This window comes from Pelodiscus sinensis, chromosome 25, assembly GCF_052426305.1.
Source record: "Pelodiscus sinensis isolate ZL-2025 chromosome 25, ASM5242630v1, whole genome shotgun sequence".
Classification (NCBI taxonomy): Eukaryota; Metazoa; Chordata; order Testudines; family Trionychidae; genus Pelodiscus; species Pelodiscus sinensis.
In genome coordinates this window covers 1,785,047-1,808,345 of record NC_143076.1, presented here as the reverse complement: position 1 = coordinate 1,808,345, position 23,299 = coordinate 1,785,047, and the positions used below count along the sequence as shown (strand labels likewise).

General features: G+C 51.8%; 8 non-coding genes and 1 pseudogene across 8 annotated transcripts; 5 read left to right on the top strand and 4 right to left on the bottom strand.

Annotated features, from left to right (window-relative positions):
- The first annotated feature begins 2,334 nt into the window (after positions 1–2,334).
- Positions 2,335–2,408, top strand: TRNAI-AAU (transfer RNA isoleucine (anticodon AAU)). The gene has a single exon. It is a non-coding gene; the product is annotated as a tRNA-Ile (tRNA).
- Positions 2,409–4,578: 2,170 nt separating this feature from the next.
- Positions 4,579–4,650, top strand: TRNAE-CUC (transfer RNA glutamic acid (anticodon CUC)). The gene has a single exon. It is a non-coding gene; the product is annotated as a tRNA-Glu (tRNA).
- Positions 4,651–5,915: 1,265 nt separating this feature from the next.
- On the bottom strand, positions 5,916–6,131 carry LOC149521690 (small nucleolar RNA U3). The gene has a single exon (XR_016347867.1). It is a non-coding gene; the product is annotated as a small nucleolar RNA U3 (small nucleolar RNA).
- Positions 6,132–7,058: 927 nt separating this feature from the next.
- Positions 7,059–7,131, bottom strand: TRNAA-AGC (transfer RNA alanine (anticodon AGC)). The gene has a single exon. It is a non-coding gene; the product is annotated as a tRNA-Ala (tRNA).
- Positions 7,132–7,798: 667 nt separating this feature from the next.
- LOC149521688 (small nucleolar RNA U3) lies at positions 7,799–8,014 on the bottom strand. The gene has a single exon (XR_016347865.1). It is a non-coding gene; the product is annotated as a small nucleolar RNA U3 (small nucleolar RNA).
- A 2,987-nt stretch (positions 8,015–11,001) lies between these two features.
- TRNAT-CGU (transfer RNA threonine (anticodon CGU)) lies at positions 11,002–11,075 on the top strand. The gene has a single exon. It is a non-coding gene; the product is annotated as a tRNA-Thr (tRNA).
- Positions 11,076–13,046: 1,971 nt separating this feature from the next.
- Positions 13,047–13,162, top strand: LOC142824524 (U5 spliceosomal RNA). Its single transcript, XR_012899382.2, has one exon. It is a non-coding gene; the product is annotated as a U5 spliceosomal RNA (small nuclear RNA).
- Positions 13,163–16,815: 3,653 nt separating this feature from the next.
- On the top strand, positions 16,816–16,967 carry LOC142824500 (U1 spliceosomal RNA; annotated as a pseudogene).
- A 3,283-nt stretch (positions 16,968–20,250) lies between these two features.
- Positions 20,251–20,332, bottom strand: TRNAS-AGA (transfer RNA serine (anticodon AGA)). Its single transcript has one exon. It is a non-coding gene; the product is annotated as a tRNA-Ser (tRNA).
- Between the last annotated feature and the right edge of the window lie 2,967 nt (positions 20,333–23,299).

The following is a 23,299-nucleotide window of genomic DNA, read 5'->3' as shown; positions in this document are numbered from 1 at the left end:
TGTCCTCTGTGTGTGCCTGTATCATTCTTGAATGTGAAGCTAGACAGATGAAATGTGAATCTGGTTTTAATTCTCAATGTGCTAATGAAGAAAGAAAGAAAGAAAGAAAGAAAGAAAGAAAGAATTGGGTTCTTCCCATGTGCTTTTTTGTCCCAGCGTCTCTAGGGGAGCAGGAGGTGCAGAGCCACAAAAAACAAACCACTTGCGTGAATCTTGATCCAGCTCACGGTGAGCAATCGAGGAGAAAGTTACCCAAATTCACCTTTGTTTTTTAAACACAAATCTTGAAGGGAAATGAGGGCTGGGGCCCAGCAGCTTTCTGCCTCAGCAGGGCTGGCTTTTGGGGAGAGCAAATAGGCGGGGAGGGAGGGCCCTTAGCCCCTTGGGGAAAAGGGAAAGAGGGGATCCTCCATCACTGGAGAACATGGGTATCAATCCCCCGGCCTTCTAAGCAAGCACTCTGCCACTTGAGCTAATTCCTCCCCCTGTGAGCAGTGCTCCTGTCCCACCCACCTTTTTCCAGAGCCCACAATGTCCCTGCAGCTGCCCCATGTTCCTTTCTGAGACGGCCACTTGTGGAGCTGTTTGCTGTGGGCCGGCGAGCTTGAGCGTGGTGTTTATCATGTCAGGGTGGTGGGTTTGAGTGCTGGCCACTGGACACTCTCAGCAACCCAGCCTGTCTTCATTCAGCTGACTGCCATGTCCAGCTGGCCCCAAACAGAGACAGGTTAAGTGGTTTGTAGAGAGCAGTATGGGTGGGACTAGGGCCTAGGATGTGCAGGGCCAGCCTGCGAGGAGGGGGCTCTGGCCTCCTCCTTTCCTCCCTCTCTCAGCTACTTTTTTCAGTGGGGGCTAGCCAGCTGCCTTCCCCAGTAGCAGGCACAACTCTTGTCCTGCCTCCACTGTCCCCAGTGGGGTGACCTGATGGCCCAAATTCATGCTCCTGCTGTCTCTACCCCAGTGCGCCCTGTGGGGGGCCAGTTCCCCAGCCCAAGCCACAGAGGGAGGCTCCATGATTACTCCCTCAGGCTAAGGGAGAGCCATAAGAGGGGGCCTGGGCCTTCCCTGGACACCAGCTGCCCAATGCACAGAACCAGTCCCACCCCACCCCCAACACCTCCCACAGGCAGGAGCAGCAGGACAATGCCCCCAAGGTACCAGCTCTCCTGTTGCCCTGGGACGCAGTAACGATTAATTTAAATCTAATATTAGATGCGCCCTGACTTGTAGTGCAGATGGTAAATATCCCAAGTCCTAGAAGACGGTATTGCCGATGACTCGTGGCCGTATCTATCACCGGCGCGTGGTTTTCCAAATAAAACTCCGAGTCACAGTTTGGGGCCAAACCATATATTATAAATTTAAGATACAGAACAGCATGTAACAATAACTCTATAATCCTCCCTATCCCTGAAGACAAAGTAGATAGTAAAGACCCCTAAACAATAGGACTATACATTACATTCACGTGGCCTAGAACAGCTGAGGCGCTCACGACCTCTAGGCCTTGGCTAGTTGCAAGCCGAGGCAGAGGAACAGTGAGGGGATCCCTCGATGTCACTTCAGGATCAGACCCTCTGGTTTGATGATGGATGGGATATGGACTATAAAGTCGAAGGCCTTCCGCTCTCCGGTAATAATCCAATGGGGTCCAAATGGTTGTCACCCAGGAAGTCTCCACAGGCATAAAAAACCCAAAAATAGAACCCACCACACTCACACAAACACTACACTGACTAAGCTCACACTCTCTCACTCATTCTACCATTTACGCTACCACAGAGAGACATTCTACAGAACCAAACGCAATCAGGAACCCAGCAAGAAAAAGGAAACCTGAACCGCTACTGAACTGGGGTATTTAAGCACTCTCCGGCGGGAAGATTCCAAAGGTGCTGAGTGCACTCTTTTGGGGGTGAGGTGCATAACATTTTGAATCGTGTACAACTGTTTTGAGCCGAGTGCAGAACAATTTGGTACCAAGTGCAAAAAATTAGAATGGGGTGCAGAGCACTAGTACCATGTGCAATTTGGAAAGGCAGGAAACTTCCAACTGGCAAACTTCCTTGGTTCGAACTAAGATAGATGGTTCGAACCAACTGCCTGAGTCTGGTTTAATCAGGACTCATAACACACTACTTCACCATTTCCCATCCACACAACCAATAAACATACAAGCTGAGGTAACATCAGTGCGCCATGCCGGCCACCAGCCACCTTGACCAAACCTCAAAGCGTCTGGACTAGTGAGCCCACATCACAATGTGCTGCTAGTGGCCCTGTCAGAGAAGAGGCACCTTTCTGAAAGGCCCATTTGTGAGCTCAGCTCCTGAAGGCCGGCTAGCTCAGTTGGTTAGAGTGTGGTGCTAATAATGCCAAGGTCGTGGGTTCAAGCCCCATGTTGGCCACATAGTTGTTTGCTGTTGTGACTACTCTCCCTCCCCCCCAGGCACACACTCTAGCTGCCTGCTATGGACAGGGAAGCAGAAACAGGCAAAAGGCTGAGAGCTTTGCAGGCCTGAGGCCAGAGAACTGGTAGGAGGAGGATGCAGCCTGCACAGACCCAGTGGCTAAAAGGGTCTGGCCAGCTTTCCCCTAATGGCAGGGAAAACTCTTCTCTTCCCTCCATTGTCCCCAGTGGGGTGACCTGATCCCAAATTCCTGCTGCTGCAGTGGCTGGCCCAAGGCTCCTCAGGCCCAAGCCACAGAGGGAGGCTCCATATGTCCAGGTGATGGGACCATGTGCCCAGCCCACAGAGCTGCTGCCAACCACCTAGTCACCTGCTTCAGTGGCCCAGCAGCCCCTCCCCCAAAACCTGCTCCTGCTCAAGGCCCCCCTGAACCCACCCAGGCTCCTGCTCCTCTGACTCTGACTTCTGCACTAGCCAGCCCACATCTCAGTGAGTCGCCCGTTGCCCCATCAGAGACGAGCTCGTGGCAGCGGCAGAGACGTCCCTGCACTGCCTGTGGGGTCTTTCCCAAAGGGCCCCTTGTGGGCTGCTGGCTCAGCTGTTTAGAGCTTGATGCTGATAACGCCCAGGTCGTGGGTTCAAGCCCCATGCTGGCCACAGGGGTGTCTGGTTTGGTGACAGGGAAGGAGACAGAAGCCCTGGGAGGTGAAGCAGCAGGAGGGAAGCGAGGAGCAGAGTGTCAGCTGCCAGCCGAGAGTCACAGGTGCCCTCTGCCTCGGTGCCCTCTGCCTCCTGGGACCGCCCCTCCCTGAGCCGCCAGCCCCCTGTCTCTCACTGTGGGCCCCGTGGGGAGTCCACTCGCTCTGGGCTCCGGGGGCCTCCCGCTCCCACAGGGAATGACACAGCCCTGTGCCCTCGCCCAGAGCCACTCCCAGCCCGTGTGAAACAGGAGGGTTCATTGAGCGTCTGACACAGCACAGGGACCCAGGCAGGCAGCAGGGGCTGCGGGTGAGGAGTGAGGGCACCAGAGGGGGCAGGGAAACAAGTAGCACCAAGACTCTTGCCACCAGGGTCTGGCCACCCGACTCCCTGCCCAGGCTGCTGGGCCCCCGACCACTTCAGCTGCCAGGTCAGCCCGGGAGCTAAGGCAGGAATGGGGGGAAGGAGCCAGTCAAACTGCAGGTGGCAGGAAACACCAGTCGCACCTTCCTGGGCCGGGCACGACGGCATCATGTTAGTGACACGGCTGCCAGACATCCCGGACAGTTAATAACCAGCTAGAGGGGTTTATGGGTAGCTCAGTGTGGGGAGCCTAAGATGAAACATTTAAAGGTCCCTGGTTCAATCCCAGGCTTTGCCATGTCTCTCAGTGCAGCAGGGCCCTCTCTGGTCCCCTTGCCGTGCTAGTGCCCTGTGACATCCCCGCATCCATCTTAGCCACAGCCCAGCACTGGAAACTCCCGTCCATCTGATTAACCCCCTTCACTTCCAACCCTGCCTCAGAGTCCTTGCTTTCTTGGCTAAAGTCCCCTCCCTTGTGCGTGTGGCTGGCAGTGGTTACTAGATGGATCCATTTACATGTAGCTTCACTGAAACCCCCCTTGTTGGCCTGCGCCCAGGTCAGTCCATGTCACTGGCTCAGGGGTTTCTCCCCCCAGCACACTGCAGAGAAAGCCCTGGTGTGTGAAAGGGCCTCAGGGAGCCCAGAAACCAAGTTAAAAATAAACCAAAAGGAAATATTTTTGTGCCCAGTGGAACTCCTCGCCATAGGATGTTGTGAAGGTGAAATCTACAAGAAGGTCCAAAACAGAACTGGACAATTTAATGCGGGAAAGGTCAATCAATGGCATTTAAGCAGGATGGACAGGGCAGGTGTCCCTAGCTGGTGTATAACAGAAGCTGGAAATGGGCAACAGGAGGGATCACTTGACAATTGTCTGTCCTGAGGATTCCCTCGGGACAATGAAATTGGCTGCTGTTGTGAGACAGGATCCTGGGCTAGTTGGACAACTCACATGACTCAGTCTGGCTGCTTTGATGTTCTGTTTGGTTTCTGTTCTTGTCGCCTCTGGGCAAGGGAGAATGGACCTGCCCCCCCATCCTCAACTGGACAGAAAATGGCCTATGAAAGGCTAGTGTAGGTGAGCAAAAAGGCAAGTTTCATGAGTCCCTGATGGTCTAGTGGTTAGGATCCAGCACTCTCACTGCTGTGGCCTGGGTTCGATTCCCAGTCAGGGAAACCAGCATGCAATTTCATGTGACAACTGCCTAGTCACTTTTCTCACCTCAGTGTCACATGTGACAGCAGCTGTGATACAAAAGGTTACATCAGGCTCCTTCCCACTTCTCTGGCACTGCTAAGACAACACTTGTCATTTTCAGAAGGGGCAGAGTTGGGTCACTCAAACTTCCTCTCCCATGTGGGCAGCACTGGAGGAAGCTCTGTGGCACACACAGCACTAGTCCATTGGTTCAGTTTGGTTGTTGAAGGAGACAACACAGAACTGGCTCCAGCCCCCGCTCAGTAACCTGGGGAAATGACCCACCAGGCCTGGGCCCCTCGGAGAGGCAACGATTCCCCACTGGCCAGGGCAGAGCCTCCCTCTGACACAGTCCTGGAGCCTTCTCCCCCTGTTTTTACCTCTCCCCCACAACTCAGCTCTCACTGCTCGTCAGTGTTCCTGTTCCAGGAGCAGGTGAGTTTTGTCTTGTGAACCAATATTGAGGTCGTGTGTCTCTGTTCGGGGGTGAGCCCCCGCGGCGCCTGCCAGTTACTAACAAATATCTTAGCTACACGTTATGGGAGAAAGACACTAACCCAAGGGATAATTAACTCTGGGCTGCAGCTAGTCTCTGCCTCCCGCATGGCCACTAGGGAACAGATGGGAGACAAGGCATGAGGCAGATCCAAGGGGCTGGCTAAATCCAGAGTGAGAAGCAAATGGAAAAAGACCCAGCAGCAGGTGAGAGAACAGCATGAAGACATCAGGATCAGGACCAGAGCAGTTCGGCTATGTCTACATTGGCAAGATTTTGCGCAAAATCTTGCCGCCTGTCTACATTGGCCGCGAGTATTTACGCAAGAACACTGAGTTTGTAATGTACAAAATCAGTGGTTCTTGCGCAAATACTCTGACGCGCCCACTCACAGATAAGCCCTCTTGTCAAGTATTCTTGCGCAAGAGGGCCAGTGTAGACAGCAACGTTAATTTCTTGCACAACAAAGCCCAATGGCTAAAATGGCCATCGAATCTTTCTTAAACAAGAGAGCATCTGCATTGGCACGAATGCTTTTGCGCAAAAGCACATGCCAGTAGAGATGCTCTCCTGTACAAATGCTTTAATGCAAAAATTCTTGCATTAAAAATATTTGCACAAAGTCATACCAGTGTAGATGTAGCCTACAAGTAAATCCAGGAATTAAACAAAAACCAAGACAAAACAAAGTGAAATCCCCATTCCTCTCTACTGCAAAACTAATGTTGAACTTTTTGACAGTAGCTAACCACTCAGCCTGTGCTCTCTTCCTCCAGTTTCCCCACAGGAAAGAAAGAACAATCATCAACAACAGACAGCATTTAAACTAAAGCAACACTGTCTGCTTGCTTCATGCTCAGAAGAGAACACTGTCACTCATCTTCATGGACAGCAAGACCAACCACTTTCAGCTGTATTTCTCTAGTTACCAACTATAGAAATGATCCCTGAAAGTACAGTCTTATTAACACCTGCTGCCCCACACACCCACACTTGTGTGCATTCACTTTCTCCTCATGAGGAATGTTTTCACACAACACTTAGAAAACTAAAGAACAGAAATAATCTCAGCAAAGTGCTTGTCCCATTCAAACACGCTCCACCAGGTTTAGAAATCTGCATATTAGAATATGCTCCATGTCCCTGTTTACAGAAACACGCCTCCTGATTAGCATGTGGAGCACCTGGCAGCCAATCAAAATTTCCTGGGCTACGTCTACACTGGCACCCTTTTCCGGAAACACAACCCTTTAGTCCAGAGAACACATCTGCTCTTCTGAATTTTATGAAGAGATGTTCCAAAAAAAAAAGGTTGTTTTTTTTCTGACATTTGGCCCAGTGTAGACAGGCCAAATGTTGGAAAAGCCTCTTCTGAAAAAAGAAGCAGAAAAAGCTACGCAAATTGGGGTTTGCAATATGTCTACAGTGAGGTGTAGACATAGCCTGAGTGTTGGTCAGTGCTGGTAGGAGACAGGGAGGGACAAAAGTATCTAAAGGCACCTGCAGCCTTTCAGAACAACCCCCAGCCCAACCCCAAGTACAAGCCCTTCCCTCCACCCCTGTTGGGATCTACTGGGAACTGTCTGGACTCAAGCCCACTCCGGTGTGAGCCTAAGGATTGCCTGTTCTGTAAAAGCTGAACCCTGGGAATCAGTAAGCACCTAAAATGACTCTGGTGGGATTTGAACCTATAAGTTTTGAATGATCAGCTTGGTTTATATTAACCACTGTAGCTTAAAAGTCCAACAGGCTTTCTATTGCACCACAGAGTGGTAGTCTTGCTATCTCTGCAGCATGGCAATTGCTGGGTGGAAAGAAAGGGGACCCAAGTCTTTCTTTTTCCAGGAGAACAGAGCCACTGAAAGTAAGGGGTGAGAACTAAGCTGCAGTTGGAGAATGTGGGCATTGATCCCACTACCTCTCGCATGCTAAGCGAGCGCTCTACCACTTGAGCTAATTCCCCTGCTTGCAAAAGCCTCTCCTGCCCCACCTACCTTGTTCCAGAGCCCACAACATCCCTGTGGCTGCCCAAGGCTCCTTTCTGAAAGGGCCACTTGTGAGACTGACACCCGTGGGCCGGCTAGCTCGAAGGTTTAGGACGTGGTGCTCATATCACACAGACGTGTCTTAAGAGCAAGCCCCTTATTTCAAACCATAACGGGCTCGCTATTCTGACGTCCCTGTAAACCTCATGGCACAAGGAGGGAGGGGCGTTTCGGAATTGCGATTTATTTTGAAATAAGCGCTGTGTAGTCAGCACCGAATTACAAAATAAGTTATTTCAAAATTGACTCGAAATAAGCTACATAATTTGCATCACTTATTTTGAGCTGTAGGACGCACCCCAAGGCCTCGTCTAGACTGGCATGATTTTCCGCAAATGCTTTTAACAGAAAAGTTTTCTGTTAAAAGCATTTGCAGAAAAGTGTCTGTGCCACTCTAGATGCGCTTTTGCACAAAAAAGCAGCCACTTTTGTGCAAGATCACTCCAATGTCCACATAGCCCAGGATCAGGACCAGAGTAGTAGAAGTAAAACCAGGAACTCAAGAAAAGCCAGGACAGGGTGATAAAGGGAAATCCCTCCTTCTCTCTACTTCAAAACTAATTTTGAACTTTTTGACAGTAACCAACCACTCAGCCTGTGCTCTCTTCCTCCAGCTTTTCAACAGGAAAAAAGGAACAATCATCAATAGCAGACAGCAATAACATTAAAGCAACACTGTCTGCTTGTTTCATGTTCAGAAGAAAACATTATCACTCATCCTCATGGTTACCAAGACCAACCACTTTCAGCTGCATTTTTCTAGTTACCAACTATAGAAATGATCCCTGAAAGTACAGTCTTAGGCGGGCCCTGCTCGCTACACACCCACCCTCATGTGCATTCACTTTCTCCTCATGGGGAATGTTTTCACACAACACTTAGAAAACTAAAGAACAGAAATAATCTCAGCAAAGTGCTTGTCCCATTCAAACACGCTCCACCAGATTTAGAAATCTGCATATTAGAATATGCTCCGTGTCCCATTTTACAGAAATATGCCTCTTGATTAGCATGTGGAGCACCTGGCACCCAATCAAAATCTCTTGCTGTTTCTTCCTGAAACTGCAGTTCCTGGGGCTCCTTTAAGTCAGGGGTAAGTCTGTGGACCAGCTGGGTCCAGGAAGCTTTGCCTGCCGGGCTGAGGTGGAAAGTGACTAAGTAGAAATACTTGATTACGCTACTCAAGACCTTTTTTGGGTATTTGTACTTTACTCAAGTTATTTATTTTTGTCACACTTTGACTTTTAATCAAGTTGGGTTTTTTAGACAATATTGTACTTTTTACTCCACTCCCATTTCCAGAGGCGCTGGGTTGCTCACGACTTGCATCCTTCTGATTTGCTAAAGCCCAGCTGCATGTGCAAGCACCAGTCATCCAAAAAACAGCCAATCCACAAGCACAATGCCCCTGCCAAGGAAGAAGCCTTTTAATAGCTGCTCCAACACCTTGGCTACGTCTACACTGGCCCCTTTTCCGAAAGGGGCATGCTAATTTTCAACTTCAGAATAGGGAAATCCATGGGGGATTTAAATATCCCCCACGGGATTTAAATAAACATGGCCACCGCTTTTTTTCGGCTTGGGGAAAAGCCGGAAAAAAACGTCTAGACTTGCGCGATCCTCCGGAATAAAGCCCTATTCTGGAGGATCTCTTATTCCTACTTTGAAGGCTTATTCATCTGTCCCTGACGGTCTAGTGGCTATAATTCAGCACTTTCACTGCTGGGGCCTGGGTTCAATTCCCAGTCATGGACACCATGGCTTTCACCTGACATGTGTCTATTAATTCATGTTACCTTATTGTTACAGCAGCTGTGCCCCAAGGCAGTGTGGACACAGGACAGGGGTTTCAGCACTGCCATGGATGCTCCTGCTCAGAAGCACAGCTCACACATGGTAGCATGGATGTTTCTTGCACCAGGAACTGCCCCTGCAGACATCGCCAAAGGGACCTTTGGAGCTGAAATCCAGTCCCCCTCCTAACAGCAGGACAGAACCCCACCCACATTACTGTTTCTCCAAATCAAGTATCTACCTGGAGCAGGGTTTAAACCCACCCAGACAAACATCTATTGGATTTTAAGTCCAACACCTTAACCACTCGGCCATCCTAGTGGAGTGAAGTCACCCAGAAGGGTGAAAGGTCTCTCTCCAAACAGCCCAGGCAGCCCAGGGACTGCCTCAGAGCATCTGCCCATCCCAACTCTGTGCCAGGGCTTCCCACTGAGAGGCTGAGAGAGCCGCCCCCTCCGTGCCAGTGAGGAGGGAAGCAGGGAAAAGGGAAACCAAACAAGACAAAACCCAACCTCTGCGGGGATTCCGAGGGACAAAGTCCTGGTGGGAAAAATCCCCCCCCACACACACGCAGACCTTCACCCAGTATTTTCCCCACCTTGCATTGGGCCAGCCCCCCATGGATCAAGCCAATATTTCCAGCCTTTGTTTTTACAGCATGGACAGCCAAACCCATTCACAAACTTTTGCCAGACCAGTAGCATTACAGTTCCATGTCTGCAGGGCTTGCCAAGGGGCTGCGAACCCCGCTCGCCAGCCGCGCAGAATCGCACACTGCGCATGCGCAGACTGCACTGAGCACCGCACCGGGCTAAAGTCTACTCACCACGGGCAGATTGCCCTAATTGCCGAGCCCTGCAGATCTGCATACACATTATGCAAATAAGTGTAGATATCTGCAAACACTGATCTGCTCGCTCCCCCAACCTCGCACGTGCTGGGAGCAGTTTCCCTGGACCCAGGCTGGGATCAAACCCCCTCTGCTGGGAACAGCCCTGGGCCAGATTCTCCTCCTACAGCCCCGGGGCAGCTACTCTCTGGGGAAGGGGGGGGGTCTCTCTTACCTGCCCCCGCAATGGGCAGGGACTGGGCTGGGGGCACTGCCCTGGGAGAGGTTCCTGAGGAGAAGCTTTCCCCCTCCTGGCAGCCGACACTGGGGGAGCTCTGAGACTCCAGGGCAAAGGCCTCCGGCCCCCCAGGCCCTGGGGTTAGGTGGCCCTGGAACCAGGCCCCGTGGAGTAGCATTGTGGCTGGGGGGCTCTGACCCACAGGGGGGCTGGCCCCAGAGCCCAGGGCCCGGGAGGCTGGTCAGCAAGTGAAACTCGCCCGTCAGTCCAAGCTACTTTCTCCCCAGCTGCTGTTCCTGCCTGTCCCGTGCCAGCGCCGCACGCAGGCCAGTGGGGCAGGACGGGGGGTGTCAGTGGGGCCCTGCTCTTAGTCTGCCAGGGCAGCAAGGGGAGCTGCAGGGAGCGAGACGCGACGTTTCTGCCTGGATCACTCAAGGGTCCTTCTGCGGGTGAAGCGCCTGTGACACCCCTGTGCTGCTGGGTTCCTCTGCCCCTCCCCTGGGAGGCCGTCCCCTTCGGGGGATCTTGCCCTGGCACTCGTCCAAGGGCAAACTGGGCAAAGCAGCCTGCCCCAGGCACCTTCCATAGCTCAGCTGGCAGAGCAGAGGCCTGTAGCGGGTGCTCGGCAAGTGCCCTTAGGTGGCTGATTCAACTCCAGCTGAAAGGAGAGATTCTTCTCCCTCCCCCTGGCTGCAGGCCCGGCCTTAGGACCAGGCGGCTGCCTTGGGTCTGTCCCTTTGGGGCCTGGTGCTACAATTGACAAAAAGGTTTTGGGTTCCAGCTGCTGATGAAATGTCTTGGGCTGCGCAGGCCTTGAGTCATGGCAAGAGCAAGAGCTGGAGGGGAATGGGGAACGGCTGCACTTTGGAATGGGAAGGGGGTGTCTGGCACCATAAAGTAGAACAGTTTTAAGGTTGCTTCAAGGAGGGTACCATGGCTTAGTTGGCTAAAGCACCTGCCTAGTGAATAGGAGATCCTGGGTTCAACTCCCAGTGGTGCCTTGTTGCCAGGTCAATGGGTCTTTTCTTCCCACCATTCTTCAACATGTACCTGGAGTTGGTTTTACCTTCAGCTGAGCTTGGTGGTGCCCTCACAGTGGGAGTAGAATAATAGCAAAGAGCAGGAGGTGTCCTAGGGGTTTGATTTTGTGAGGCTAAGCTAGACTTGCTAAATCAAGCTCTGGAAGATGGATTGCAGCAGCGATCTCCACCAGAGTGAAGACATGGCCTAATGGTGCAATTAGTTAGATGCCAACACTAATAGCCCCACTGCTGGTAACTCACTGGCTATGTCTAGACTGGCAAGTTTTTCCGCAAAAGCAGCCACTTTTGCGGAAAAACTTGCCAGCTGTCTACACTGGCCGCTTGAATTTGCACAAGAACACTGACGATCTAATGTAAGATTGTCAGTGTTCTTGCACAAATACTATGCTGTTTCCGTTGGGGAAAAAGCCCTCTTGCGCAAATGTATTTGCACAAGAGGGCCAGTGTAGACAGCTCAGGACTGTTTTGTGCAAAAGAGCCCCGATGGCGAAAATGGCGATCGGGTCTTTCTTGTGGAAAACCGCATCTAGATTGGCACGGACGCTTTTCTGCAAAAGGTGCTTTTGCGCAAAAGCGTCCGTGCCAATCTAGATGCTCTTTTCCGCAAATGCTTTTAACGGAAAAACTTTTCCTTAAAATCACTTGTGGAAAAACATGCCAATCTAGACGTAGCCACAGAGGCGACATCTACACTTAAAGTTTTCTCCTTAAAAAATATGTTAATGAGGGACTCAATTGCATGAGTCACCATCTCATTTGCATATTTTCTGCCAATGGGATTTTTGTGCAAAAACAAGCAGTGTGAACACTTTTTTGGCACAAAACCCCCTTTTCCCAAAAGATTCTTATGCCCCCCCAAAAGAGGTATATTGATCTTTCAGAAAAAGGGGGTTTTGTGCAAAAAGAAAACTTCCATACTGCTTGTTTCTGCACAACAACCCCAGCGCAAAATCAGTTTGCCAGAAAATATGCAAATAAGATCATGACTCATGCAAATGAGACCCTAATTAGCACCTTCTTTTGCTGAGAAAACTCGTTGTGTAGATAATGCAATAGAAGCACAGCATGTCAAAGAATTGTTCCAGTGACGCTCCCAGACGAGGGGGTTACAAACCCCACGCTAGACCCCATGCCAGGGTTTCGTCACCTGCATGGCTATTCCTGTTCTGTTCCGTGCTGTGAACGTTCCTGAGAAGGTTGGAACCAACCCGGCTCCTTTAGGGAGTGGAAGCTCCTAGGGGCGGAGACTGAGGTGTTTAAACAGCGCGAGCAAACCGGGGGCAGCACCAGCCAGGAGAATCGCACTCAGGTGTCCCGGGGTCTGGCTCGATCACAGCGGGTGGGCTACCGAGAAGGGCCACAGGTGCAAGCTGCAGCGTTGGAGGCTGGGGACAAGCCACTGACTTTGCTGTCGCGGGGTGGGCTGGATCCTCTGAAGGCTCCGTGGCTGACCCACCCTCCCCCAGGGCAGTTCAGCGGCAGCGACCAGAGCCCCAAGCCCGCCTGCCCCTCCCGAGGGAAGCGCGGAGCCCAGCACCCCCAAGCTCCCCCCGAGGGCCCGCGGGGAACCAGCACGCGGCCTGCGCCCGGAACAGCGGTGGGACCGGCAGCAGCTGCCCAGCCCGGCCCGCGGCAGTGAGCTAGGGGATGCAGTGGCAGCTCGGAGATCTGGGCTCCTCCTCGCACTCGGGTGTACCCAGGGGTGCTCATTTACATACTCATGATGCATTGTGCACAGTGATTCGCCACCCACGTCCATGGGGCAGAGTTTGCTCCTAAAGCCCTTGGATCCCACACAAAACTCGGGGTATCAGCGGGCAGAGCAATAGGCTGCAGAAGGGGTGGGGATTTGCAGACGGTCCGGTGTAGCCACCGTGAGTTGAGAAACAGACGCCGTTTTTCTGGAAGCGCCTCTGCAGCAACTGCAGTATATTCTGGTTTCTCTTCAGATTGTATAAATCTTTTGCCTTTTACTAAAGATTTCTGTGGAAAGGAACATTTATGAGTTTGTACTCAATTTTTTGAGGCTTCACTCCAGTGAAGCTACCCAATGGTGTAAAAAAACAGAACTGAACTGTTAGTTTTTGTAGTGAGGCCTGTAGGTGCCTGTGTCTATTTGAAAATGTTGTTGTACCTTATGGTGCACTACCTTTTATAATAGTAGTTGTTGTGTTAGTCTAGTCCAGCTAAAACAAAAAATAGAACTATGCAGTGCTAACAAGAGGGGCTATGTCTAGACTGGCATGATTTTCCAGAATGCTTTTGGTGGAAAAGAACTTTTGGCGGAAAATCGTCCGTGCCAATCTAGACACGCTTTTCCGCAAAAAAGCCCTGATCACCATTTTCGCGATCGGGGCTTTTTGGGGAAAACAAATCTGAGCTGTCTACACTGGCCCTTTTGCTCAAAAGTTTTGCGCAAAAGGACTTTTGCCCGAACCGGCGCAGCATAGTATTTCCGCCAGAACACTGACAATCTTACGCGAGATCGTCAGTGCTTTTGCCTAAATTTAAGCTGCCAGTGTAGACAGCTGGCAAGTTTTTCTGGAATAGTGGCTGATTTTCCAGAAAAACTGGCCAGTCTAGACACAGCCTTCCGTTAAAAGCATTTGTGGAAAATCATGCCAGTCTAGACGTAGCCAAGGGATACAATCAAAAAAAGTGAACACCTATAAAAAAGACAAATCAAATTTCAGAACAGAGGAGAGATGGGACGGGGGAAGTAAATGTCTGTGAGCTAATGATATTAGAGGTGATAATTGGGGAAGCTATCTTTGCAATGGGAAAGATAATGTATATAACTGGACAAATGTCTCAGATGCTTCGCCAAAGAATCAATGCACACAAAAGGGATATCAGACAGTATCACAAAGAAAAACAGTGTTTTGCCATTTCAACCAGTAATGGCATTGTCTCAATGACTGATCACCTGCATTCTGCTTGACTACATCTACGCTGGCATGATTTTCCGAAAATGCTTTTAACGGAAAAGTTTTCCTTTAAAAGCATTTTCGGAAAAGCACATCTAGATTGGCAGGATGCTTTTCCGCAAAAGCTCTTTTTGCAGAAAAGCGTCTGTGCCAATCTAGACGCGGTTTTCCACAAAAAAGCCCCGATCGCCATTTTCGCGACTGGGGCTTTTTTGCGGAAAACAGTACTGTGCTGTCTACACTGGCCCTCTTGCGCAAATGATTTGTGCAAGAGGGCTTTTGCACGAACGGGAGCAGCACAGTATTTCCGCAAGAACACTGACGATCTTATATGAGATCGTCAGTGTTCTTGCGGAAATTCAAGCGGCCAGTGTAGACAGCTGGCAAGTTTTTCCACAAAATCATCTGATTTTGTGGAAAAACTTGCCAGTCTAGACACAGCCCTTCAAAGACATTTTACCACCAGACTTGAAAGAGAAACCTCTGAATTGTCATTCATGCTTAAATTTGACGCTTTACACCCAGGCTGCGTTTAGATTGGCATGATTTTCTGGAAATGCTTTTAACGGAAAAGTTTTCCTTTAAAAGCATTTTCGGAACAGAGCGTCTAGATTGGCACAGACGCTTTTCTGTAAAAGCACTTTTTGTGGAAAAGCGTCTGTGGCCAATCTAGACGTGCTTTTGTACAAAACAAAACAAACCTCCGGGCTATGTCTACACTGGCATGAATTTCCGGAAATGCTTAAAACAGAATAGTTTTCGTTATAAGTATTTCCAGAAAAAGAGCGTCTACATTGGCAGGCTGCTTTTCCGGAAAAGCCCTTTTTCCGGAAAAGCATCTGTGGCCAATGTATACGTGCTTTTCCAGAAAAGAGCCCCGATCGTCATTTTCGCGATTAGGGCTTTTTTCCGGAAAAGACTACTGGGCTGTCTACACTGGCCCTTTTCCGGAACAGTGTTCCGGAATAAGGACTTATGCCCGAGCGGGAGCAGCGTAGCTTTTCCGGAATAGCGTCTGATTTTGTACAGTAGAGCGTCGTTGCTTTTCCGGAAATTCAAGGGCCAGTGTAGACAGCTCGCAGCTTATTCCGGAAAAGCGGCTGATTTTCCGGAGTAAGTGGCCCAGTGTAGACACAGCCCCCCTGTCTACACTGGCCCTTTTGCGCAAAAGAGACTTTTGCCCAAACGAGAGCAGCATAGTATTTCCGCAAAAAGCACTGATTTCTTAGAATAGGAAGTCAGTGCTTTTGCAGAATTTCAAGCGGTCAGTATAGACAGCTGGCAAGTTTTTCCAAAAAAGCGACTGATTTTCCAGAAAAACTGGCCAGTCTAGACACAGCTCTGCAGGGGAGGGACCAGCACCAGAGGAGAGAGGCAGGGCAGGTGTGTAGAGGGAGGTGTTAGGAGAGGGGATGAGGAGTGGTAGCTCACATGATCAGTGTGGGGCTACTGGAGGAGTGAGCACGGGGGTGGGACGACCCCTTTTTTCTATTTTTCTCCCAAGAGGGGGCCCCGCGATATCGTGCTGCCCTGGGCCCCGCAAAAGTCTCATCCGCCCCTGCTGCCAGGGAGGGAACCTGATCAGCCCCGTTTTGCCAAAGGGAGAAGAGAGGCCCAGAAGAGCCGGGGTGACGTGCCCAGGGTTAGCCAGGAGGGCTGGAGGAGTGGGGCGTGTGTGTGTGCGGGAGGGGGAGGGGAGGGGGAGCAGAAAGGGTGGATGCTGCTCCTAGTGGGAGGGGGAAAGATTCCTGTGCCTCCCCGGAAGGCTCCTGCCTTCTCCCCCACACCCCACACCCGCTTTCTTCTTGCCCCCCTAGTGTGCTCCGGGGCTTCGTCTACACTGGCATGATTTTCCAGAAATGCTTAAAACGGAACAGTTTTCCATTATAAGTATTTCCGGGAAAAGCGCGTCTACATTGGCAGGATGCTTTTCCGGAAAAGCACTTTTTCCGGAAAAGCGTCCGTGCCAATGTAGATGTGCTTTTCCGCAAAAAAGCCCCGATCGTCATTTTCGCGATCGGGGCTTTTTTGCAGAAAACACTACTGTACTGTCTACACTGGCCCTTTTCTGGAACAGTTTTCCGGAAAAAGGACTTTTGCCTGAACAGGAGCAGCATAGTATTTCCGGTAAAGTGGCTGATTTCTTACAGTAGATCCTCAGTGCTTTTCTGGAAATTCAAGGGGCCAGTGTAGACAGCTGGCAAGTTATTCCGGAAAAGTGGCTGATTTTCCGGAATAAGTGGCCAGTGTAGACACAGCCCGGATGCGCCCAGCTACGCAGGGCGACGGGCCCAGCTGGACCGGGGGTATCGGGGCGAGAGCGGAAGCCGCACGGACCCGGTGCCTCCTGAGTGGCGGCTCCTCTCCGAGCCAGCTCCTGCTGGGTGTGCGGGCCGCAGCCGGGGAGAGTGCCGGTGGGGTCGGGAGTCGGGGTGCAGCAGCACCGCCAAAGCAGGGCTCAGGCCGGAGAGGAGAGAGAGCTCCGGGCTCGGGGAAGACAGGCAGGCAGGGGTGTGTCCCAGGGGGAGAGGCGGAGGGGCGTGAGTACGTATGCAGATGTGGGCGCGAGCGGAGGCTTGTGGGAGCGGGAGCGGGCTGGCGAGCGGGGCCCGCCTTGGGCAAGCGGGGCTCGGTGTTGGTGTCGGGGGCGGCTTGGGGGCGGGTGCGGGCAGTAGGGGAGTGTTTGGGGCGCAGCAGTGTGGGTGCGCAAGGCGGTGTCCCCTGTGATGTGAGAGGCTTTGGGCGGTGGAGGGCAGGCGGTGGTTGTGCAAGTGGAACTCATACCATGATCATGAAGGTGGTTTTCTCAGGGTGAGTCTCATCCATTGCACTGCAAGTGTACTGACCCCTGTGATTTGCCTAAATGTGGGAAACTCAACTGCATGATTTGTGGTAGTGGGGGACTGCGTTCGCGCTTTCCCCTGGCGCTCGCTGTGAACAATAGACTGACAGATGACCAAAACAAACAGAGAAGAAATGTTGCTGCTTCTGTTTTTGCTCTTTTCTCTCTCTGTAGCGAGCATTGCTAGGTTTTTGCATTTTTCTCTGCTCGGTCCCTGTTCTGTGCTAAGGCTTGGCTGGTCCCTGGGGGGGGGGTCTCTTTTTTCTGCTTCTTCTGCCATCTCCCGGGAAGCACATTGCTTTCCTAGGCCATTGATGCCCCTCTTCAGCCACCCTGCTTGCCTTACAGGAAGTTTCCCCTAATGGCCTGCTGGCCCTCGCTGCAGCCCCAGCCCCTTGCTTCTCGTCCTGGCCTCCTCCCCCCCCCTCCGCCCCCCGAGCTTCAGAAGAACCAGAAGTTCTCTCTTGTCTGCCTAGCAGTCTTTTATGGCCCTGAAAACTCTTAGCAGCTCCCCTCTAGCAGACTCCCTTCCAATCTTCTACACCCCGCACAGTCAGTTTCTCTTGCATTTTTCTGCATTCCCTGTCTCTGATTTGTATGAGTCTTCCTCCCTTCCCACCCACAGGGCACAATGCTCCAGCTAGGCCTAATCCTCACCTTGTAGAGCGGAAGAATTACTTTTCCTGTCTTGCGCACGACGTTGCTGCTTCCGCTAACGCGCCCCAGAACGATGTTCGCTGCTCTGGCAACCCGTTTACCGCTCTCAACTCCCGTTTACCTCGTGGTCTGCTGTGACAGCCAGCCTCTCTCTGGCCCTCTCCCCTGCTGTGCCGATTCTTGTCCACAGTATTCCTTCCTAGACAGCCATTTCCCATTCTCTCTCTCTCTCTGTCTCTCTCTCTCTGCCACCGTGCACGTGGGCGCAAGCAACGGTTCGATCATTCGTAAGCGGAGTACTTTGCATTTGGCCTTATTGAACTTCATTGTAGTCTCTCCAAACCATTTCTCCGCTTTGTCCAGATCATTCCGAATTGTGAGGAACCCGTCCTCCACAGCACCTGCAACCCCCTCCCAGCTCGGGGTCCTCCGCAGTCTTGATAAGCGTACTCTCTACGCCGCCCATCCGAATGGCCGAGGAAGGGAACCGGGCCCACAAGGAATCCCTGCCGGACCCCCGCTCATTACACTCTTCCAGCGAGACTGGGCACTACGGCGATAACTATTCCCTGGGAACGGTATCTCTGACCCTTTAGCAACACCCTGACGGTAGCTCCGTCTAGCTTGCGTTTGGCTAGCGAGCGCGTTCGTGCGCAAGTCACGTGAGACGGTACCCACAGCTTTCCTTAAGACAGCAGATATACCCTTTTGATAGGTTGCCCCTTCCCCCTCTTCGGGAATCTCTCCCACCTGCCGCGAGTTTTCTGAAATAATCCTCCATATCTCAGATGTCACCCCAGTCAGCTCCTTGAGTACGGGGGGGAGGGGCCCCAACTCAGCGGCTGCCGGGAAACAGATTACTGGGGCTACATCTACACTGTCACCCTTTTCCGGAAATGCTTAAAATGGAACAGTTTTCTGTTATAAGTATTTCTGGAAAAAGCGCGTCTACATTGGCAGAATGCTTTTCTGGAAAAGCACTTTTTCCGAAAAAGCGTCCGTGGCCAATGCAGCCACGCTTTTCCGCAAAAAAGCCCCGATTGTCATTTTCGCGATCGGGGCTCTTTTGCGGAAAAGACTACTGGGCTGTCTACACTGGCCCTTTTCCAGAACAGTTTTTCCGGAAAAGGACATTTGCCCGAATGGGAGCAGCATAGTTTTTCCGGAAAAACACTGACGATTTTACATTAGATCGTCATTGCTTTTCTGGAAAAGCAAGCGGCCAATGTAGACAGCTGGCAAGTTATTCTGGAAAAGCGGCTGCTTTTCCGGAATAAGTGACCCAGCGTAGACACAGCCCAGGGCTGTGTCTACACTGGGCCACTTATTCCGGAAAATCAGCCACTTTTCCGGAATAAGCTGCGAGCTGTCTACACTGGCCCTTGAATTTCCGGAAAAGCAACGACGCTCTACTGTACAAAATCAGCCTCTATTCCGGAAAAGCTACGCTGCTCCCGCTCGGGCATAAGTCCTTATTCCGGAACACTGTTCCGGAAAAGGGCCAGTGTAGACAGCCCAGTAGTCTTTTCCGGAAAAAAGCCCCGATCGCGAAAATGATGATCGGGGCTCATTTCCAGAAAAGCGCGTCTACATTGGCCACAGATGCTTTTCCGGAAAAAGGGCTTTTCCGGAAAAGCATCTGTGGCCAATGTAGACGCTCTTTTTCTGGAAATACTTATAACGAAAACTATTCTGTTTTAAGCATTTCCGGAAATTCATGCCAGTGTAGACACAGCCCAGGGGTTTGTAGTAATCTCTGCACATCAGAAATGCAGAGTGAGATGCGAAGGTTTCAAAGAAGTTGATCAACCTTTCAGGGGGTACTTGGAGTTGAAACAGGGACCCTTTTGCCTATAGTCAAACACTTTACCACTGAGCTACACCCCCATTACACTTGCTTCTTTGCATCCAGTGTTAGTGCCTGGGGCTGTGTCTAGACTGGCCAGTTTTTCTGGAAAATCAGCCACTTTTCCGGAAAAACTTGCCAGCTGTCTACACTGGCCGCTTGAATGTTCACAAAAGCACTGACGATCTCATGTAAGATTGTCAGTGTTTTTGCAGAAATACTATGCTGCTCCCTTTTGGGCAAAAGTTTTTTTCCGAAAAACTATTGCGCAAAAGGGCCAGTGTAGACAGCAGAGATTTGTTTTCCGCAAAAAAGCCCCGACTGCGAAAATGGCGATCGGGGCTTTTTTGCAGAAAAGCGCATCTAGATTGGCCACAGACACTTTTCCGCAAAAAGTGCTTTTGCGGAAAAGCATCCTGCCAATCTAGACGCGCTTTTCCGAAAATGCTTTTAACAGAAAACTTTTCCGTTAAAAGCATTTCTGGAAAATCATGCCAGTCTAGACGTAGCCTGGGGCTGTGTCCACACTGGCCACTTATTCCAGAAAAAGTTTGAAGTAGGAATAAGCGATCCTCCGGAAAAGGGCTTTTTTCCAGAGGATCGGGACCAGTGTAGACGCTCTTTTCCGGCTTTTCTAAAAGCCGGAAAAAAGCGGCGGACATTTTTATTTAATTGCCGCGGGGGATATTTAAATCCCCCGTGGATTTCCCTATTACGACCTGTAAAATTAGCATGCCCCTTTCAGAAAAGGGGCCAGTGTAGACGAGCCCCAGGTGTCCTTTCTGATGGGACAGGCCACGTTCTTCTCAGGGTTTGGGTACCATGTTGCTCTAGAAAGGCTTATGGCCAAAACACAGACCTCGCTGTGAGCAGGATTTGAACCTGCGCAGGGAAACCCTATTGGATTTCTAGTCCAACACCTTAACCACTCGGCCATCACAGCTCTAAGTAACAGTAAACTGGGAAACTGGTAAATAATCTCAGTGCCAAGGCCTGACGTCACCTGACCCACAGAATTCACACTGCAAACCATTTCAATGGTCATGCAGAGGGGTCCTGGCTGCTCTGGTCTGAGGCTGCCTTAGAGGTGAGTTCAAGGGGAAACTTCACAAAGGAGATTCCAGGCAGCCAGGCCATGGGGGTCTCTGAGATTGCCCCTGTCCCGCCTGGCTGTTGCCATGGCCCCTCTGTGAGGTCACTGCCTCCCAGCCAATAAGCTGAGGTGCTGTAAAAGTTCCTTGTGATGTCACTGCTGCTTGGCAGGCTCATGTCCTGCCCCTGGCCAGCCCCTTGGCATGTGTGAGCTGCTCCCCCTCTGCCCCTGTCACTCAGGGCTGGTTCTGGGGCTCACACACGGAACATCAGAGGCTGCCAGGGGCCCTCCTGTGGGGCTGTGAGTGTTGCTCCCCCTGCTGTACAGACAGGGCCATAGAGCATCAGGAGGCTGCAGGAGCAGGAGACACTTCCCTGGATTCGGGAGGGAGACGAGATGTCAAGACCCATGACTTGGAGCCAGCTGCCTATACCCATGGAAAGCTGATTTTCAGAGGGGTGTGATCAGCCCTTCCTGTGTATCTGGCTTCTTCAAAGGGGATTCATTAGGAGCTAAAAGTTGAAGAAGGGCCATTTAGAAGGGTGAATTTCTTTCCCTGGCCGGCTTTTCTGTGTCCCCCAGTGGCCTAATGGACAAGGCACTGGCCTCCTAAGCCAGGGATTGTGGGTTCAAGTCCCACTTGCGGTGACAGTTTCCTTGTTGTTCACTAACAAATAGTTTGCATTCCTTTGCTCTCTGAAATAGTTGGCAAGGATGCCCTGCAGTTACTGTCTCCCTTGATGCAGAAGCTGTCCAGACTCCTCACTAGCTTGTGTTAGGTGCAGATCTGGTTGCTAAAACCCCAGGTATTCAAAGTCAGAATGAAGAGGCACTTTTTACTCTAGAAGGCCCAGGAGTGACAGACAGCAAGAGGTGGCTGTAGCAGGGTCTGTCTGGAGACAAAGCGAAGCCTGAGGATGAGAAGGCCCATGAGAGGCAGAGACTCCAGAGCAGTGGGGTGGTTAGTTATTTGGTCTGGCAAACTGACAGAAAATCCCCAGGCCCTGAGCATGGTGCGGGCGAGGCCCATGGGGCAGTTTGCCTGGTGGGGTTTGGGGTGGAGAAGCTGTGAAGCTCTATGAGTGGATAAGGTCCCTGGCTGCGCTGAGCTGCGCCACCTGCCATGTGTGTGACTCAAACTGTCCCTCGTCCCCTTTTGTGTGTCTGTTGCACTTCCAGCGTCTTTCCTCAGGCACGTTCATCCGGCAAAGACCCCCCCCCCCCCAGGGACCTTGTATCTTCCTTTGTGCGGCTCAGCCGCAGACACAGCCAGGGCTGGAAGGAAATTGCTTCACTTTGGGAGTCAAAGGTGTTGTCTGGGACCACAGAGCAGTTTTACCCAACAGCTTGAGGGGGGCACCATGGCTTAGCTTGCTCCGTCTAAACAGAAGAGCCTGGGTTCAACTCCCAGTGGTGCCTTGTTGCTTCCTTTGCTCACATTTTCCCAGGTCCTTCTGGGACACAGAAGAGGCCTCCCCTGGCCACCCATGAAACTGCTTGGCTGACCCAGGGCCTGAAAGGGGCCATTAGGCAAAAACCAGAAGGGGTGACGCTGGGGTAGTGGCTGCCCTGCGCTCTCCGTGGTGTGAGGAGCTGGGCAGGAGAGGAGTCCCAGAGGTGGTTGGGTGGGAGAGTAGAGTTTATCAGACTTTGGGCTAAGCTCTAGAGCAGCCAAGGGAGAGGTGGGGAAGTGGCTTCTGGATACTCTGTGTGGCCCGGGGATGTGGACCAAGAGCCGTCCTTGTGTTTTTTGCCATAAAGTGTTGTTTCTGGGTCCTTTCCCTAAGATGGAGCACATCTGCCTTCCGGAGAGCCATGTCACAGGCACAAGCCCCCAGAGACCCCTTCAGGGACACATCACAGGACCAAGCAAGGGGCAGAAACACTGGGCACTGTCAGCGTCTGGGCCAGAGATAAAGACCCTCTTGGAGCTGTGATCCGAGGGGGAGTCTCTGCAGGCCCGGCAGTCCAGGTGGATGAATGCAGACATCTATAAACATAAGAACGGCCGTACTGGGTCAGATCAAAGGTCCGTCTAGCCCAGTAGCCTGTCTGCCGACAGTGGCCAGCACCAGGTGCCCCGGAGGGGGTGGACCGAAGACAATGATCAAGCGATTTGTCTCCTGCCATCCAACTCCAGCCTCTGACCAACAGAAGCCAGGGACACCATTTTATCCCCTGGCTACTAGGGTTTCCCTGCACAGGTTCAAATCCTGCTCACAGTGAGGCCTGTGTTTTGGCCACACCCCTAACCAGGGCAACAAGCTGCACAACCCCTGAGCCACTCTCCCTGTCCCCAGTCAATCCCTTTCTGCGCCTTCCGAGAGAGACAGGGGCATGGTGCCTTGTTATGGGTCCCTGGGCTCTAGGGAAACTCTCAGCTCCTGCAGCCTCTGCCCCTTGCTCAGCACCCCATGGCTCAGTCCTACCCCGGGGGCTGCCCTGCTCTAGAGTGTGATAGGAGTTGAGTGAGAGGATGAAACATCTGGGCCTGCCCCCATAGATCCATCCATGAAGGGCAGAAATGTTGGGGATATGATGTGGGTCACTCCTCCCGAGGCACACAGCCCCCCCCCCCACCCTGTGTTGGGAGCAAAGGGTCTAGAGAAGTATTGGGGGGGGGGGAGTCTTGTTCCCTGCTCTTGCTCTGCCTTGGGCAAAGAATTAGTAACAGAATATTTGTCCAAGTTTATGTACAGAAAAAAACTGACAAGCATGTTTCTGTGGGGTAGCGGTTAGCTTGTTTGCTTAATGTGCAAAAGGCTCCTGGTTCAAAGCCAAGCAGAAAGTGGGAACAGGGGCTTCTGCTTCTATTTG